General features: G+C 43.9%; 1 protein-coding gene, 1 long non-coding RNA gene and 4 gene segments (V, D, J or C); 2 read left to right on the top strand and 4 right to left on the bottom strand.

Annotated features, from left to right (window-relative positions):
* The window catches only part of LOC105008451, a 966,635-nt gene that overhangs the window by 361,631 nt on the left and 588,326 nt on the right, over nt 1–16,678 (bottom strand).
* Nucleotides 1–16,678, bottom strand: part of LOC106024145 — a 458,405-nt gene that overhangs the window by 178,829 nt on the left and 262,898 nt on the right.
* Nucleotides 1–16,678, top strand: part of LOC117593618 — a 530,161-nt gene that overhangs the window by 283,370 nt on the left and 230,113 nt on the right.
* LOC105009329 (Ig kappa chain V-III region MOPC 63) overlaps nt 1–16,678 on the bottom strand; it is a 784,483-nt gene that overhangs the window by 634,116 nt on the left and 133,689 nt on the right. The window lies entirely within an intron of this gene.
* The window catches only part of LOC114829915, a 587,221-nt gene that overhangs the window by 498,392 nt on the left and 72,151 nt on the right, over nt 1–16,678 (top strand).
* Nucleotides 10,890–13,361, bottom strand: LOC114829921. Its single transcript, XR_003777726.1, has 4 exons — nt 13,321–13,361; nt 12,790–12,852; nt 11,998–12,069; nt 10,890–11,294 (listed from the first exon to the last, which is right to left on the bottom strand). It is a non-coding gene; the product is annotated as an uncharacterized LOC114829921 (long non-coding RNA).

Below are 16,678 nucleotides of genomic sequence, written 5' to 3'. Positions count from 1 at the left end.
TTTAGTGACCTTCCTGGCTCCTGTGCTGTTGTACACTGGCTCCAATGGTACCAGGTCTCTCCTTTGTCCCTCAGGCGGACCGCATGGCTCGTTCTCTCCACCACCTGATGAGGACCCGTCCACCTTGGCTCCGACCACTTTTGCTTGATGACCTTCAGCAACACCCACTCCGCCTGGGGCAGGTTCTGGTGCAGCGGGTGCAGGTCCCTCCGTTCTCCGACTCTGTTGGTGAATTCTGAAACGAGAGCTCGCAATTCATCAAAATACACTCTGTGGTCTTTGGGCCACTTTTCCCCTTCCGGGACCGCAGGCCCCGCGGCTGGTCCTGGAAACTGTCTCCCCATCAGCAGCTCGTATGGGGTGAACCCAGTGGTCTGATTTAACGAGCATCGAATCGTCATGAGTGCCAGTGGCAGTGCATCCACCCAGTTCAATTTAGTCTGGGCACATATCTTAGCCAACTTGTTTTTTAAGTTCTGGTTCATCCTTTCTACCTTTCCCTGGGACTGTGGATGGTACACAGTGCCAAAAGCATGTTTTAGGCCCAATAATCTCTCTACCTTCTGTAAATCACTGTTCTTAAGAATAAATATCCAATGCTGAATGATCATAAAGACGTCTTTTCCACTTTATCCAAAGGGTAAACTCTGTAGTGCTGTGGTTAGGCATGTGCTTTCCAAAGGGGAATTGTAATGCCCGGTTCGTATCGTGTGTTTTTCTGGCCTCCCCAACTAGCATTTTTCAACTCTGCATCCGTTGTAATGTTTTGTATGGCAAGAGTGTCATAAGATACACAAACTAAAACTAATTATTATACAATACAATATCGTTTGCACTCAAAAATGTAAGCATTATATGGATTAGATCTCGCACTATACCAGCTAAGAAATTGGAAGTCAGCTACCCTAACAGCTTCGCCAGTGGTGGACTTGAAAAGCTAACAACCTTTTTGAAAAAAATTTCTAAGGTGACCAGTAGAGGTTGCTGTTCAAAAGTCTCAGGCATCGAACTGTACCAAACAACCATAGAAGCCTGCATTTTACAAAGAGGCTTTAGTAAAAGCATGTGATCAGATGTCAATCACGTGGTATTACATCAATGCAAGTCTCGGCCCTTTCATATGGATTAGAATGGGTTGACATTTTAAAGCAAGCCTTGATTGGAGAATTTAGTTCAATCTCCAGATCAAAATTATTTAAAAACATTTGCATCCTTGGTATTATTTGGTAGTCATGGGAAATGAAGGCTTTCTGAAATACTCAAGACTTTCGTCAAATGTGTGGAAAAACAGTTAATTCTCTCTAGGCTTTTAAACTCACTGCACAGTGGTGTCTGCTGATCGGGAATAAATATCACGTTTAATGTTGACATCGATGTCTTTTCCGTAGTATGCTACATGACTTTGTGACACAGTGGTTAGGTGTGAGCTTTCTGAAGGGAAATTAAAATGCTCTGTTCATATCCGATGTTCTTCTTGCCGCTCCAGATAGCATTTTTCAGCTATGAATCCATTCTAATGTTTTGCATTATTAAGGGAAGATTGTCATAAGTTATGACAATCTTGAAATGAAATTATTTATTCAAAGAACAATATACAGCATCGTTTTTAAAATAAATTACTAAATAAAGTGACCAGTGGAGGTTGTTTTATTCAAATGCACTGAACAACCACAGAAGCCTGCATTTTCCAAACAGACTTTGGAAAAAGAACATCACATGTTTAATGTTGATTTAGATGTATTTTCCGAAGTATCCTACGTGACCTTGTGGCCCAGTGGTTAGGTGTGTGCTTTCTGAAGATACATTTTAATTCTTGGTTTGAATCCAATGTTATTCTGGCCTTTCTAGCTAGCATTTTCCAGCTATGAATCAGTTGTAATGTTTTGTATTATTAAGGCAAGAGGGTCATAAGATACACCCAATCAAACAAATTATTCAAAGAACAATAAACAGAATCATTTACATAAGTCAAACATGATCTGGATTCGATCTTGCACAATAACAAGTTAAAAAGTGGGAACAAGTGACACTACCAATTGTGCTGGACTGGTAAGGTTAACACATTTTTCAAATAAATGACTAAATAAGGTGACCAGTAGAGGTTGCTGTTTCAGGCACCGAACAACCACAGAAGCCTGCATTTAACAAAGAGGTTTTGGAAAATGCAATTTCGCCTGGATTTTGAATGGGTTGCAATTTCAAAGCATGCCTCGATCTGAGATGTTGGTTCAATCTCCTGACCAACATTTATTTAAAAAAACTTTGCATCCTTGGTATTATTGAGGCTGTGGAAGAGAAAATATTAACATCTCATACGAAAATACATTTTCATGTCACTCCTAGCGGTTTGTCTTTTCTGCTATCGCTTCAGCTAACTCCAGTCACTGACAAGTAACGTTATAATCAAGTGACATCCAAATAAAGGACTCGTAACCATACAGTCTATGCTCATAAATAAAGTTACAGTTGTGCTCAAAAGTGTGCATCCCCTGGGAGAATTGGTATTATATGTACCATTTGTAAAGAAAACATGAGTGAGCAGGAAAAAGACATGTATTTTATGTCTTATGGGATTCATATTCAACTGTAGGTCATAACCGAATGGCACAATTATAAAACAAAACATGGCAACAAAGAAAATAATGAACTGACCTGTTCAAAAGTCTGCATACCCTTAGTTCTTAATAGTGTATTGCCCCCTTTAGCATCAATTAAAGCGTCCAGTCTTTTTTAATGGATGTCAAGCATCCCGCTTCAACCTTTTTTAGGCGGGGTAGACAGTCAACAATCCCGTACTCCACCAGCCAGGGGCCCACCCCTGGTCTTCCCTGAAGAAGTCCCTGAGAAAATCCAGAGAATACACGAGGGCCCTCCTGCTGAGGAGTTTAGAAAACACCCTTCTCCTACTCGACCCGAGGCCCATCAAGCAACATTCCCTTCATGCCACTTCCCTCTCGCCCCCAGAAGGAAGCAAAAGAACCTCACCATATTCGTCCTGGTCGCCCTCAACACAAACCCTTTCAACAGGGAGTATCTCGTACCTCACTGTGACATCCACCACAGTACCGTCTTTAGTGAACGCCAGGTCAGGTGTACGCGGTGCCCCAACTGGGGTGTGGCATACCATTTCCTTGGTGAAGCTCCAGCCGGCGCTTACGGCTTCATCTGCCAGCAAGCCACATAGCTTGTGATGTCGCCTGATACGAGTATCCTTGACAGCTGGGCACTGCCCAAGAAAATGAGGACAGTGACTGCAGGCTACCAAACTGGTCGACCTGCCCCTGGTCCACCAGGTGGGGTACACATTTGGGTAAAATATAGTGACAAGTCCCACCGATACCGGGTCTGTCAGCCAGTGATTGCTGTTTCTGTCTCCATAGAAGGCCTGCAAGCCCCGACCCTGCACGTCCAGGCTCATCCCGCCTCCAGTTTGGTGCCAGGATTTTACTTATCTCGGCACAGCCTGGCCAGTGCCCTCTAGGTCTCCGCCTGCCCATACGGAATAAGGCACCGTGCCCACAACACCTACATGCGCCGGTCCCTCGGTCATGCCCCTGGCCGGGCTGTAACCCACTCCTTCCAGAGAGGGCATCGTAACTGGATTGACGGGATCTGGCAAGCCATCTTCACCACCTTAAAGCCCCCATCTCTGGTCCTGGAGTATAACAGCCCACCGGGAGGTGGAGCCACCTCTTCACCGCACACCTGATCATCCCGTCCAGCTCCATGAGGGCCTCCTGTCCCAGACCACCCTGATCCGCCTCGTAGGCAAGCCTGGGCAACGCATAGCCCTGCATATAGCCACCCTCGGGGACGGCTTCAGGTCCGACCGGCTATGGGAGACGACGCAACCTCGCAACTTCACCTTCAGGTTGGGCCTCACAATGTCAGATACCGACGCCCAGATACCGAACCGACTTACTGGGACCCACCATATGCAGCTCCTCACCAACTAACCTCATGCATTGGTTCACGGTGAACACCCCGTCTGACATGCAGGTGAGGAATCCATGGCAGCACGCGCAGCCCTGTCAACTGGCAAAACATCTCCAAGTCGGCAATACTACGGGACATTCCCCTCCAGGACTCGCCCAACAGGAACAGATCATCGGCAAAGGCCAGGGTGCAGACCTGCCGGCCATCACCCAGGGGGTAACCCCCTGCCGATGTGTTTGAGAGGGTCAAGCACCAGCTTAAACAACAGGGGTGACATTAAATCTCCATGTTTGACACACGACCACGTGGTCGTCCAAGCCCCTGCTTCTGAGCACCTCAACGATGTGCGAGTGACACACAGAGTCAAACACCATTGCAATCAATGAAGACGACTGCCAAACCCTGGCCCCTCCTCCTAGCATCCAAGATGAGCCTGTGCAGGACCATACAAGTCTCAGAGCACCCAGATGAGGAAATAAATCCTTTCTGACAGGGAGAGATAGACCATGCACTCGCCAACCTGCAGTTCAATATCATGGAGTAGAGTCGCAACACCACTGATCCGATTGCCAACAGCTGCCACCCCGATGAGCACACACGGCCGGGTCAGAGGACTTCGGAATCAGGGTTTTTCTGCAGACCTTTATGACCTTTAGCAAGGAGCCAGACGCCAACCAGATCGAAAAGACTTTAGACATTTTAACACCTGATGGAACCCAGGCCAGAACACATGGCAAAAACCCTGAAAATACAGATATATACAAGGCTATATTGTCCCAAATTTGGTAGAGACCGCAAAATACCGAGTGAATATGCTCCAACCACAACTGTCATATCATGAGAAAATCCGAAATCCGTATTGGCACTGTATAAGCACATATGATATCCGGAATCATTACGTTCCCTTGACACCGTGATTAGTCTGGGAGATATCAGACTCATATATGCGAGTCAACTTGCTATCCTACTCTGAGAATATCTAATCTCCGGATTCGTAATGTATCGTCAAATTGACATGTCCGGAGTCCCCAAAACCCAGAAAATACGTAGCCTACATATAAAATTATACATAGGCCTATTCCCGGATTTGAAGAGACCACAAAATATGGCTTTAACATTCTCTGACCACGAATGTTATTGATTTCTTATCATGGCACATTTCGGAATCCGTATTTGCATTTTAAAGCATTGTTGAAGAGTGCTTTTAAAAAGAATGCTTTAAAATCACCATTTCCCCATACCACCATGTGTACTCTCAGGAATATCAGACTCATTTATGAATGTTATACCTACCATGTGCTGGGAAAAATGCTATCATACTCAGAGAATATCTAATGATTCTTAATGTATCCTCAGTATGTCCTACATCTAATTCAAAATATTATCTTCCATTTTACCTAGGCCACAACATGTACAAGAAAATATACAGTAGCCTATATTTGCCTTCAAAATAAGTAGACGAATTTGAAGCAGGAAAATATCTGTTGTTTAAGATTAATACAACAATCTGCAAAAAGAGCCATATGCATGCATCTGAAGTGCTTACTGATATGAATGAAAAAAACGGCTGGGATCGATGGTTAGATATTTATTTATTAGAACAGCAAAGGAAATATAAACATTTGCAACAAACTTGTTAATATAAACTAATAGGCCTATTGTCTGAAAACATTCAACCATCCCGACCAACTCAGAATTAATATTTCAGTCAAAAACATTCATTTCAAAACGAACTATCCATGAATATTGGGTCTATGTCTCAGTTTCTCTCCTGCAGACAAATACCTCTCGTTGGAAGGTTGGCTTGGTGGTTCTCCAGTGCTCTCCCTCCCAAGTCTCTCTCTGGTGTGGCTGGACCTGGGATCTTTTCCCTTTTTTTGGTTAGCATCCAGTGCCCTTTGGCATTGTTGAATGACGCAAGTAAGTTTGGATGACAGACACTTCGGAGACAAAACCTCATATGATGTTTTATCTTCGTCGCCAATCTCATCATCTGACATCAGAGACGCAATGGCTCCCTTGAGGTACGTTAGATCACCCGGGGTGAGGATATTCTTCCCATCTTCACTCTTTTTGTATAGCTGAAACAAAAGTATGCATGGAAATGTTTGGATCAATGTCATATAAAAAAAGGTCGCAATCTAGCATGTTTGTTCAGTTTGAAGTACAGAAATGGCCATGCCTAATTGCCTGCTCGCCGGCTGTAGCCTATTTACACCTCAAAAAGCATATATATATTCAATACTAGATATAAAACAGTTTACCCGGTCGCGGCGGCTGGTAAGGAGTTTATTGCGTTAAATTTTGTCTGTGCTGCCTCCAACTCAATCTTCCTTTTTTCATTTAGATTTTCAAATGCCCTGTTGCAAGCCTCGGAGCAGTAAAACAGGGGTGTAAAATACTGTGCGTATATACAGTAGTAGCCTTTATTAATCTATGTACTTATTAAAAAATGCATATCCCTGCTGAGATTGCCATACAGCCTGCACAACTTCTGCTGTGCAAGGAGTTTCCTGGCACCCGCTTCGAATGTTATCATTGGATTGAATGGGCGTTATCAGTGGTTATCAGCCTCATAGATATGGGTCAGAAGGGGGCTGCTAAGCCTACTGGTAGGCTCAGAAGGCTTTTATCATCCATTTGCATGGTTAATCACGGATAAATACACGAGAAGACTCCAGATCCAATCCCAGACTAATCCAGGTCGCTGCTAACCGGAAGTCTGCTGGATAACAGGGATATGTACAGGTAAGACCAGTATCTCCCAACCTTTTTCAGTTACTGTACCCCCAAAATGTTTTTGCACTGCTTTCAGTACCCCTGAAGTACCCCCTCATGTTAATTTCACTAGTAAGTCTATGGTCTCATCAGTGTTTTCAAGTACCCCCTGTGGAGAGGCCAAGTACCCCCAGGGGTCCTCGTACCCCTGGTTGGGAACCACTGCTGTTAACTGTGTGGGTAAAGAAGTAACATGAAATTAAGCACTTTATTATAGCAGTAGTAATGTCTTTATCTGTTCTCCAGACACTGTCTGTAGATGGAAAAGAGACTACATCATCAAGCTAATTCAGTTCTACAAGTTCAAGTAAGAATTCAATGTGTTAATGTAAGACTATATAGTTATTACACCCATCTTTAAGTAGCCTACTGATGTGCTTCAACATGGAAGCCTAGGTGTGTTTACATAGCTATGAGTGAGACAATAACAGCATATTTTTGTAGGAAACTCACAATGGTAATAAATCAGGGGTCTTCATTATTTTAGGCCCACCTATAAGCAGTTCAACTAATAATTTGTTGGATTCAATTTAAGACCCAACAATTTTGGATATTTCTTTAATAACAATTTAATAATTTGGAGGGGCCCCCCTGCATTGACTCTGAGGACCCCCTGTTGAAGATCCCTGTTATAAATGAAGAGTTGCTATAATGCTGCAGTACCACCAAGGCCTTCCTTATAACTTCTACAGTGTTTGGCCAGGTGTACCACAGTAATGATTTCTGGTAGGTAACTACTTTATTCTTGTGCTGTACTTCTTGAAATGTATAGATCTGGGACTCGTGAGTTGTACATGGAGGATGAAACAGAGTAAGTAGGCTGAATCTGTCTGTTGCTGTTCTCTGATCAAGTGTCTAAATAACATTTAATAATAATTACTTGCTGACCATTGTAGAATTGAGAACTCTCTGCTGAACATTGAAACAAAACACCGCATTGAGAGAAGATGGAAAGAATCTGATCTAGATTTCCAGTCTACCCTTAAAGATGTTGACCGTGACCTCAGAGGCCAACTTATATGCAAGGCTAGAACTGAATCAAGGGAGAGAGCAGTCCTCCTCCATCTGAAAAGAAAATATCCAGGTAAAGTGCTGTGGATAAGTAGATCCAATATAAAATCCAACTTTTCAAAGGACCATAATAAAAACTAATGAATTCATTTCTTTGCATGTGTGTTTTCTAACTTTGTTTCAGATAGGCAGGGCATTGCCATTAGACTGTCCAAGCAGGTAGCCAACTCCAACAAGAGACTGAGACAAGCAATCAAGGAATACAACAGTATTCAGTGGCCACTGCAGATGAGCGTCTTCCCTGCAACAATTGATTTTCAGGAAGCATACGATACCTCTCGGCCTGTCTACCTCTGCTCTGATGACACTGTAAGTATAGTTACCTAAACCTAGTAACCACACTGTAATCATTCTAGTAACCATCTGACAACTGCTTAGTAACCACAACTACCTGCCAATCATTTTCATCAACCACCTGCTAACATGAGATAGCACTTTGTTTCCTTATGTCTTTTACTAGATTGAAGAAGATTATGTTTCAAGGTGTCTGAAAAGGCGTGGAATTGATGCCTTATATGTGAGGACACAGGCAGCTGAGGAAAAGCACATGCTTTACCAGGAAATGAGAACTGTAACTGAACACCTCAATCAGCAGCATGCCTTTCTGTGCTCTGCCATCAATGTCACAGAGCAGCCTGGTTCAAAAGCTGCTCTCATTCAACGTCTCAAACAGCTGGAAAGAAAGCTACATCATCATTGTTCCTGCAGCGCTTAGTTATGTCGTCCCAGAAAACCCCTACCTGTCTCAGGACCTCCCCATGCCAAGCGTACAGACACTGGTATACAATGATGAATAATTCAAAATGTCTCCTTAATTCAGCGCTAACCAAATTTAATCAAACAGTTTAGGTTGTGTGTTTTCATTGTAACTGATCAGGGTCTAATTGATGCTGTGTTGCTGATTAGTTGATTAGTCTAACTGCAAAAAAGTCCATGTTTGTTTTTCTTGAGCTGTGAACTGTCCTGCCAATGTGAACCAAAAAGATTCTTTAAACAAGCTGTTTTTGGACAAAAAAATATTTTTTGTAGAAGCTGGTGTCTAAATAACTTTATAAAGCTTTGTTGTACTCAATGTATAGCCAGCTTTGGTGGCTATACCTCAATGAAACAATTGAATGGGGAAAAAAGTGAGTGGACAATGTTGAGCTCTACAGTATATCTGAAATAAACCAACATATTTACTTTTTCTTAATATAGAACATCTAGATGCCGTGTAATGACTAGTTCGGCTTTACTAGATATTTGATATATTCAGTAGATATATCTTTTCCCAACACTATTTTACAACCTTAATTTGCAAACCAGAAAAACTACAACTACAACTACAATGGTGATTTGTATCAAGCTACATGGCGTGGCTACACGGAGTTGTAGTTTCTAAAACATTACTGTGTTTCTTACAATTGGAGGTTGTAAATATTGAGATGACAGTAGAGTGAGGGGTTTATGTGTATAGTAAACACATCTATGTAATCATATTTCAAATATTTGTTACATTTAACAGCATTTGACAGCACCCCCAGTTGTTGACTATAATTACTTGATAGAGTAGGCCAAGAGCTTTTTATAACACTTGGTCCCATGTCTCTAACCCCTTTAGTTACTGAATTACAACCATTAAAACATGCACCAGGGGGACGTTTCAAAGGTCGGTCATTCAAAGCAGAAGCCATCTTTATACTAAAATATGTTACTCTCCAGGACAAGACCTTTCCAACGATGTATTTGGTTCAACTCTACAACAAAGTTTACATTTTCTCATTTCACGGACACAAGCCATCTCAGGTCTAGTTTCAGAGAGCACTTTCAAGGCTCAATATATAAAATGAAGCTTTTTGTTTGTTTGTTTCAGACTGTGTAAACAGATTTACTACACACACACACAGTTTATTTCTGTTCGGGACACACATGGCATGCATATCTATTTATGTTAATGCTGCTATTAGGGTTGTGAATCGTTTATTATTACTAGTATTCAAAACAAAAAGGACACATACTGTAGGCCTATAGGCCCTGTTGTATTCTCTGTATTTATTCCTCCATTGAAATGTTTTATTTTGAGCTTTACGGCAAATATTTAGTTTTTCCCTTAACATTTTCCTCCTTCCAACACCTGTCACTGTGAGCAACTAAATGCTTCAGTTATGTTTGGCAAATCTAGCATAGCCTATTTAAAATCAAATCCAACCATATGGTAGCCTGCTTAATGTAGAAATTAGTTTATGTTTCAAGAACGCTGATTTAATATTAAGTAGCCTATCCCCAGTCACATATTCTTTGAATTATACAATTAAATTATATAAATAACATTTCACAGTCACAGGTAATTACATGTGTCTTTTTAATAGAGATAATTTGTATGTGGGTTGAAAAAGCAACCATTATTTTTTTTAGCAATAAATAAAGTGTTGTCTTTCAACTGTATGCCTACGTTTTCACAAATTTACTACTCCTCTGACATAAACCCTCTCTTAAATTTTCAAGGAAATTCTAACAGTCTGAGTATTTAGACTGTGGTAAATACGTTTAAGTTTTATAAAACATCAAATCATACTTTGACCCTGGGTATTGAATAGGTGAGCCAATAATGAAACTGAGAAATGGGCTACTTTTTATTCACAACATGTGTACTCAATTCAACTGATTCACTACAATTGAACTTTAATGTTCCCCACATTGTACTGTTTGAAAGGGACCACATTGATGGTGCCAATAAACAACAATAAAGTACAAAGAATCTTAACTAGAGTAAATGAAAATATCACAGTCTTCTTCTTACAGTAAAGTGTAATCCAAAGACATATAGTGGCAAGATTTAAATGAAGTCTATTTTAATGAAAATGATAAAAGGCTTTAAATCAAGTGTCAAACTCAAGGCCGCCGGCTAAAATCTGTATACATAGGCCTATATACAATCCGTACAGACCGGCAGGCATAGATATAGAACAATGTTCTGCACCAGAGTTCGGATGAGCTTTCACAAGAGCTGGACTTTCCGACCAAACGCTCCAGTGTTCTTTTTAAACGTAGTGTGTGTGTTTTGTAGGGATGCGGTGGGGGCCATCAACAGAGTAAAAAAAACTCAAATTTGTGTACGTTCAAAAGTTGTTTTATTCATCCAACAGAAAACTCAGATCGGACAGATAGTCTAGCTAGCCGTCTGGATTTACCCTGCAGAGATCTGAGGAGCAGTTAACCATAGTCCTCAGAAATCCTCCGGAGGTTAGAACGCCAACACAAAAAAAGAGGAAGGAGACGGACATCATCCGAAAACGAGGGACATCCGTGGAATTTTCAGTGGCAACGGACCTAGATATATACTAGAAATCAGGGTGTTTGCATGGTGTGTTGACCCTGGCAATGAAGGCACATGTTTATTTTAAAACCACAGGCAGTGTGGGACCATGATTGGCACACTGAGCACTGAGACCATGAACGCCACTTCTTTGTAGCTTTCTTCTTCTTGTCATCAAAATAGATGCGGCAGACAGAGCACAAATTGCCTCCATCTATCGAAACAAAAACAGAAATATTTTGGAAGTTAAGCCAGTTAGTTGAAATCATAAACATATATAAAACAATGTCTCTAAGGCAGCCATTTCATTTACAACTTTTGCCAAATGTCCCTGATTTTTAACAGTTAAACACCAACCAAGTTAAATAACAATAAAATAAGTCAGAAAAGACTGTGGAGCCCAGTTAACATTTAAATTGAGCTGGTTTGGCAAACAGAGGGGGCTGAGGGGCTGGGAAATGAAAAAAGGTTAAATTAGTGAGTTAATTTAAGTAATTATTAACTGACACATTTTATCAGGTCACCTGCCCCTCAGTTTATCACAGTACAACAGTTAACATGGTCAAAAAACACTAAACTGGTGTTTTTTCCCCATAGATAACAGACCTGGCCTTTTTAGTATATTAACCGTTATACTGGAAATATCCCTAGTTTTCATGTCACAACCTTTGTTCTTATAGTTTATTTTCAGTTGTTTCAACTTCCGTTTTTTCGCTGTACTGCACCTAAATGAAATGCATTTTAGGTTCAATCACATTCAACCAGTTTTCACCTGTAATAACATAATTGTGATTACATATTGCAGTATTGTAATCTGTTGAAATTACTTGTTTTTATCTTTGCTGCTTGAAAAAGGCATTATTAGTATCAATGGGACTTCCTGGTTAAATATAAATAACCACAGTTTGGACAGATACCTTCATCTGCAGTCATCACGTTGGCTACATTAGTGGCTGTTTCTGAGGACTCTCCTTCCATCTGCTGTGCACCTAAAGAACATAAAAGAAAACACAATAAAATCTTTCTTGATACAAATTTTGAATCTTAATTAAAATTTGTAATGCAATTTGGCAGCATAATATGGATATAGTAAACATCTAAATCTCAACAGCCAATTCAACGTGTGAAATTATCAGGATATCAAGCTTATGAAAGCTGTTTGTCACTTGGATAAATATTGTATCTATATATTGTAATTTTCAAACAAGTGAGCTTTTCTCTGTCAAATGTCAATGGCAGACCTCAGAAGTTTCATTTAAGCTCGAATTTAAGCAATACCAAAAACTGATTTGTAGCAATTGGCTTTCAAAATGTATTAAGATTGCAAGAAATAACATTTCCACACATGGCCTCAAAGATCTGTTCCACTGACTTCTTCTGGATACAAACTGATGTGTCTGTTGATTTAAAGACATTCAACAATGACACAAAGGTGAATCATATAATTTGCATCAGACATTAATGTGGACAGGGGTCAAATATGCTGAGTAATGAGGTTGAATTACAAAAGTTAAATATCTAGTGAAATGTGCTTCTTAAGTCTAATGTTAAATATTCATTTAAATTTAATTACATTTTTTTATGTATATTTTCTATTGATCTCCAGCAGTTGGGGGGGTTCGGTGCCTTGCTAAAGATCACCTTGGCAGTGCCCAGGAGGTGAACTGCCACCTCTCCAGCTACTCAGTCCATAAAACAACTCAGCATACCTTCTGCGTCCATGTGCTAGGACATTCCCTCTGCCATGTCAGTGGGGTTGCGTTGTGCTGTATCTAATTGATATGTTTAGGAAAAAAGGAAAACGTGTAATATGAGCATAAAAAATTATTGGTCTTCCAGCATTACTGGAGAACAAATAATCACATAGCAATATCAATTAAGGTATATAATTCACAGGAGACATATAATTGAATTAATGAATAGTTTTATGAACATGAAAAAGATGTAAACCATTGCCAAGGCCATCACATTCAACTAAACATTTATAGGATATTCTGGAGAGGTGCCTTTTTAGAAAACGTGTTAAACTATAATGATAAACTCTAACTGAGGAATATTGTCACAACCCTTACAAACTGACAAAGGCATGTACAATATATAACAAAATGCAATAAAGCTGTTCTAGATGTCTGCAGTGGCCCAGCACTATACAAAGACTCACATGAAGGCCTGTATTATTCTTTAGTTAACTTATTATTCTTTAGTTAACTTTGCATAGAGCCAAATGGTCTATACCATACCATACCATCTTCTTCCGCTTATCCAGGGCCGGGTCGCGGGGGCAGCAGTCTAAGCAGGGATGCCCAGACTTCCCTCTCCCCAGACACTTCCTCCAGCTCTTCCGGGGGGACACCGAGGCGTTCCCAGGCCAGCCGGGAGACATAGTCCCTCCAGCGTGTCCTAGGTCTTCCCCGGGGTCTCCTCCCGGTGGGACGGGACCGGAACACCTTCCCAGGAAGGCGTTCCGGAGGCATCCGAAAAAGATGCCCAAGCCACCTCAGCTGACCCCTCTCGATGTGGATGAGCAGCGGCTCTACTCTGAGCTCCTCCCGGGTGACCGAGCTTCTCACCCTATCTCTAAGGGATCGCCCGGCCACCCTGCGGAGAAAGCTCATTTCGGCCGCCTGTATCCGGGATCTTGTCCTTTCGGTCATGACCCAAAGCTCATGACCATAGGTGAGAGTAGGAACGTAGATTGACTGGTAAATCGAGAGCTTCGCCTTGCGGCTCAGCTCTTTCTTCACCACGACAGACCGATACATCGACTGCATTACTGCAGAAGCTGCACCGATCCGTCTGTCAATCTCCCGTTCCATTCTTCCCTCACTCGTGAACAAGACCCCTAGATACTTAAACTCCTCCACTTGAGGCAGGCACTCTCCACCAACCTGAAGTGGGCAAGCCACCCTTTTCCGACTGAGGACCATGGCCTCGGATTTGGAGGTACTGATTTTCATCCCCACCGCTTCACACTCGGCTGCAAACCGTCCCAGTGCATGCTGAAGGTCCTGGTTAGAAGGGGCCAACACGACAACATCATCTGAAAAGAGCAGAGACAAAATTGTGTGGTCCCCAAACCTGACACCCTCCGGCCCCTGGCTGCGCCTAGAAATTCTGTCCATAAAAATTACGAACAGAACCGGTGACAAAGGGCAGCCCTGCCGGAGTCCAACATGCACTGGGAACAAGTCTGACTTACTGCCGGCAATGCGGACCAAGCTCCTGCTTCGGTTGTACAGGGACCTGACAGCCCTTAGCAAAGGACCCAGGACCCCATATTCCCCAAGCACCCTCCACAAGATGCCGCGAGAGACACAGTCGAATGCCTTCTCCAAATCCACAAAACATATGTGGATTGGTTGGGCAAACTCCCATGAACCCTCCAACACCCCGTAGAGGGTATAGAGCTGGTCCAGTGTTCCACGGCCCGGACGAAAACCACACTGTTCCTCCTGAATCCGAGGTTCTACTATCGGCCGTATTCTCCTCTCCAGAACCCTGGCATAGACTTTCCCGGGGAGGCTGAGAAGTGTGATCCCCCTATAGTTGGAACACACCCTCCGGTCCCCCTTCTTAAAAAGAGGGACCACCACCCCGGTCTGCCATCCCAGAGGCACTGTCCCCGACCGCCACGCGATGTTGCACAGGCGTGTCAACCAAGACAGCCCCACAACATCCAGAGACTTGAGGTACTCAGGGCGGATCTCATCCACCCCCGGTGCCTTGCCACCGAGGAGTTTCTTGACCACCTCGGTGACTTCAGCCCGGGTGATGGACGAGTCCACCTCTGATACCTCATCCTCTGCTTCCTCAATGGAAGAAGTGACAGCGGGATTGAGGAGATCCTCGAAGTACTCCTTCCACCGCCCGACGACATCCTCAGTTGAGGTCAACAGCTGCCCACCTCTACTGTAAACAGCGTTGGTAGGGCACTGTTTCCCTCTCCTGAGGCGCCGGATGGTTTGCCAGAATCTCTTCGAGGCCAGCCGATAGTCCTTCTCCATGGCCTCACCAAACTCCTCCCAGGCCCGAGTTTTTGCCTCCACAACCACCCGGGCTGCAGCCCGCTTGGCCTGTCGTTACCCGTCAGCTGCATCAGGAGTCCCACAAGCCAACCAGGCCTGATAGGATTCCTTCTTCAGCTTGACGGCATCCCTTACTTCCGGTGTCCACCACCGGGTTCGGGGATTGCCGCCTCGACAGGCACCGGAGACCTTACGGCCACAGCTCCGAGCGGCCGCTTCGACAATGGTGGTGGAGAACATGGTCCACTCGGACTCAATATCTCCAGCCTCCCTCGGGATCCAGTCGAAGCTCTGCCGGAGGTGGGAGTTGAAGATCTCTCTGACAGGAGACTCGGCCAGACGTTCCCAGCAGACCCTTACAGTACGCTTGGGCCTGCCGAGTCTGTCCAGCTTCTTCCCCCGCCATCGGATCCAACTCACCACCAGGTGGTGATCAGTTGACAGCTCCGCCCCTCTCTTCACCCGAGTGTCCAAGACATACGACCGCAGGTCAGATGAGACGACAACAAAGTCGATCATCGACCTGCGGCCTAGGGTGTCCTGGTGCCACGTGCACTGATGGACACCCTTATGCTTGAACATGGTGTTTGTTATGGACAAACTGTGACTAGCACAGAAGTCCAATAACTGAACACCACTCGGGTTCAGATCAGGGGGGCCGTTCCTCCCAATCACGCCCCTCCAGGTGTCACTGTCGTTGCCCACGTGGGCGTTGAAGTCCCCCAGTAGAACAATAGAGTCCCCAGTCGGAGCACTTTCCAGCACCCCTCCCAGAGACTCCAAGAAGGTCGGGTACTCTGCACTGCCGTTCGGCCCGTAGGCACAAACAACAGTGAGAGACCTATCCCCGACCCGTAGGCGCAGGGAAACGACCCTCTCGTTCACCGGGGTAAACTCCAACACATGGCGGCAGAGCTGGGGAGCTATAAGCAAACCCACACCAGCCCGCCGCCTCTCACCATGGGCAACTCCAGAGTGGTGAAGAGTCCATCCTCTCTCCAGGAGTGTGGTTCCAGAGCCCAAGCCGTGCGTAGAGGTGATCCCGACTATCTCTAATCGGAACCTCTCAACCTCACGCACTAACTCAGGCTCCTTCCCCGCCAGCGAGGTGACATTCCACGTCCCTAGAGCTAGTTTCCGTGTCCAGAGATCGGGTTGTCTAGGCCCCTGCCTTCGACTGCCGCCCGATCCCCTTCGCACCGGCCCCTTATGGTCCCTCCTGTGGGTGGTGAGCCCACGGGAGGGCGGCCCCACGTCGCCCGTTCGGGCTGAGCCCGGCCGGGCCCCATGGGGGAAGGCCCGGCCACCAGGCGCTCGCATACGAGCCCCAACCCCGGGTATAGATGTCTGCAGTGGCCCAGCACTATACAAAGACTCACATGAAGGCCTGTATTATTCTTTCGTTAACTTATTATTCTTTAGTTAACTTTGCATAGAGCCAAATGGTCTGCAGGAACACAAGTGAAGAAAGACAACAGCCACTGTTAATATCACTTACTGATTTCAAATGAAATTTGCTCAGCAGCTGCCATAATGGCCTCTAATTGGTGTCTTCCGTAAAAGGAGGGCTTCT

This window comes from Esox lucius, chromosome 21 (assembly GCF_011004845.1).
Source record: "Esox lucius isolate fEsoLuc1 chromosome 21, fEsoLuc1.pri, whole genome shotgun sequence".
NCBI lineage: Eukaryota > Metazoa > Chordata > Actinopteri > Esociformes > Esocidae > Esox > Esox lucius.
The sequence above is the reverse complement of the archived record's forward strand: the minus strand, read 5'-3'. Positions and strand labels throughout refer to the sequence as shown.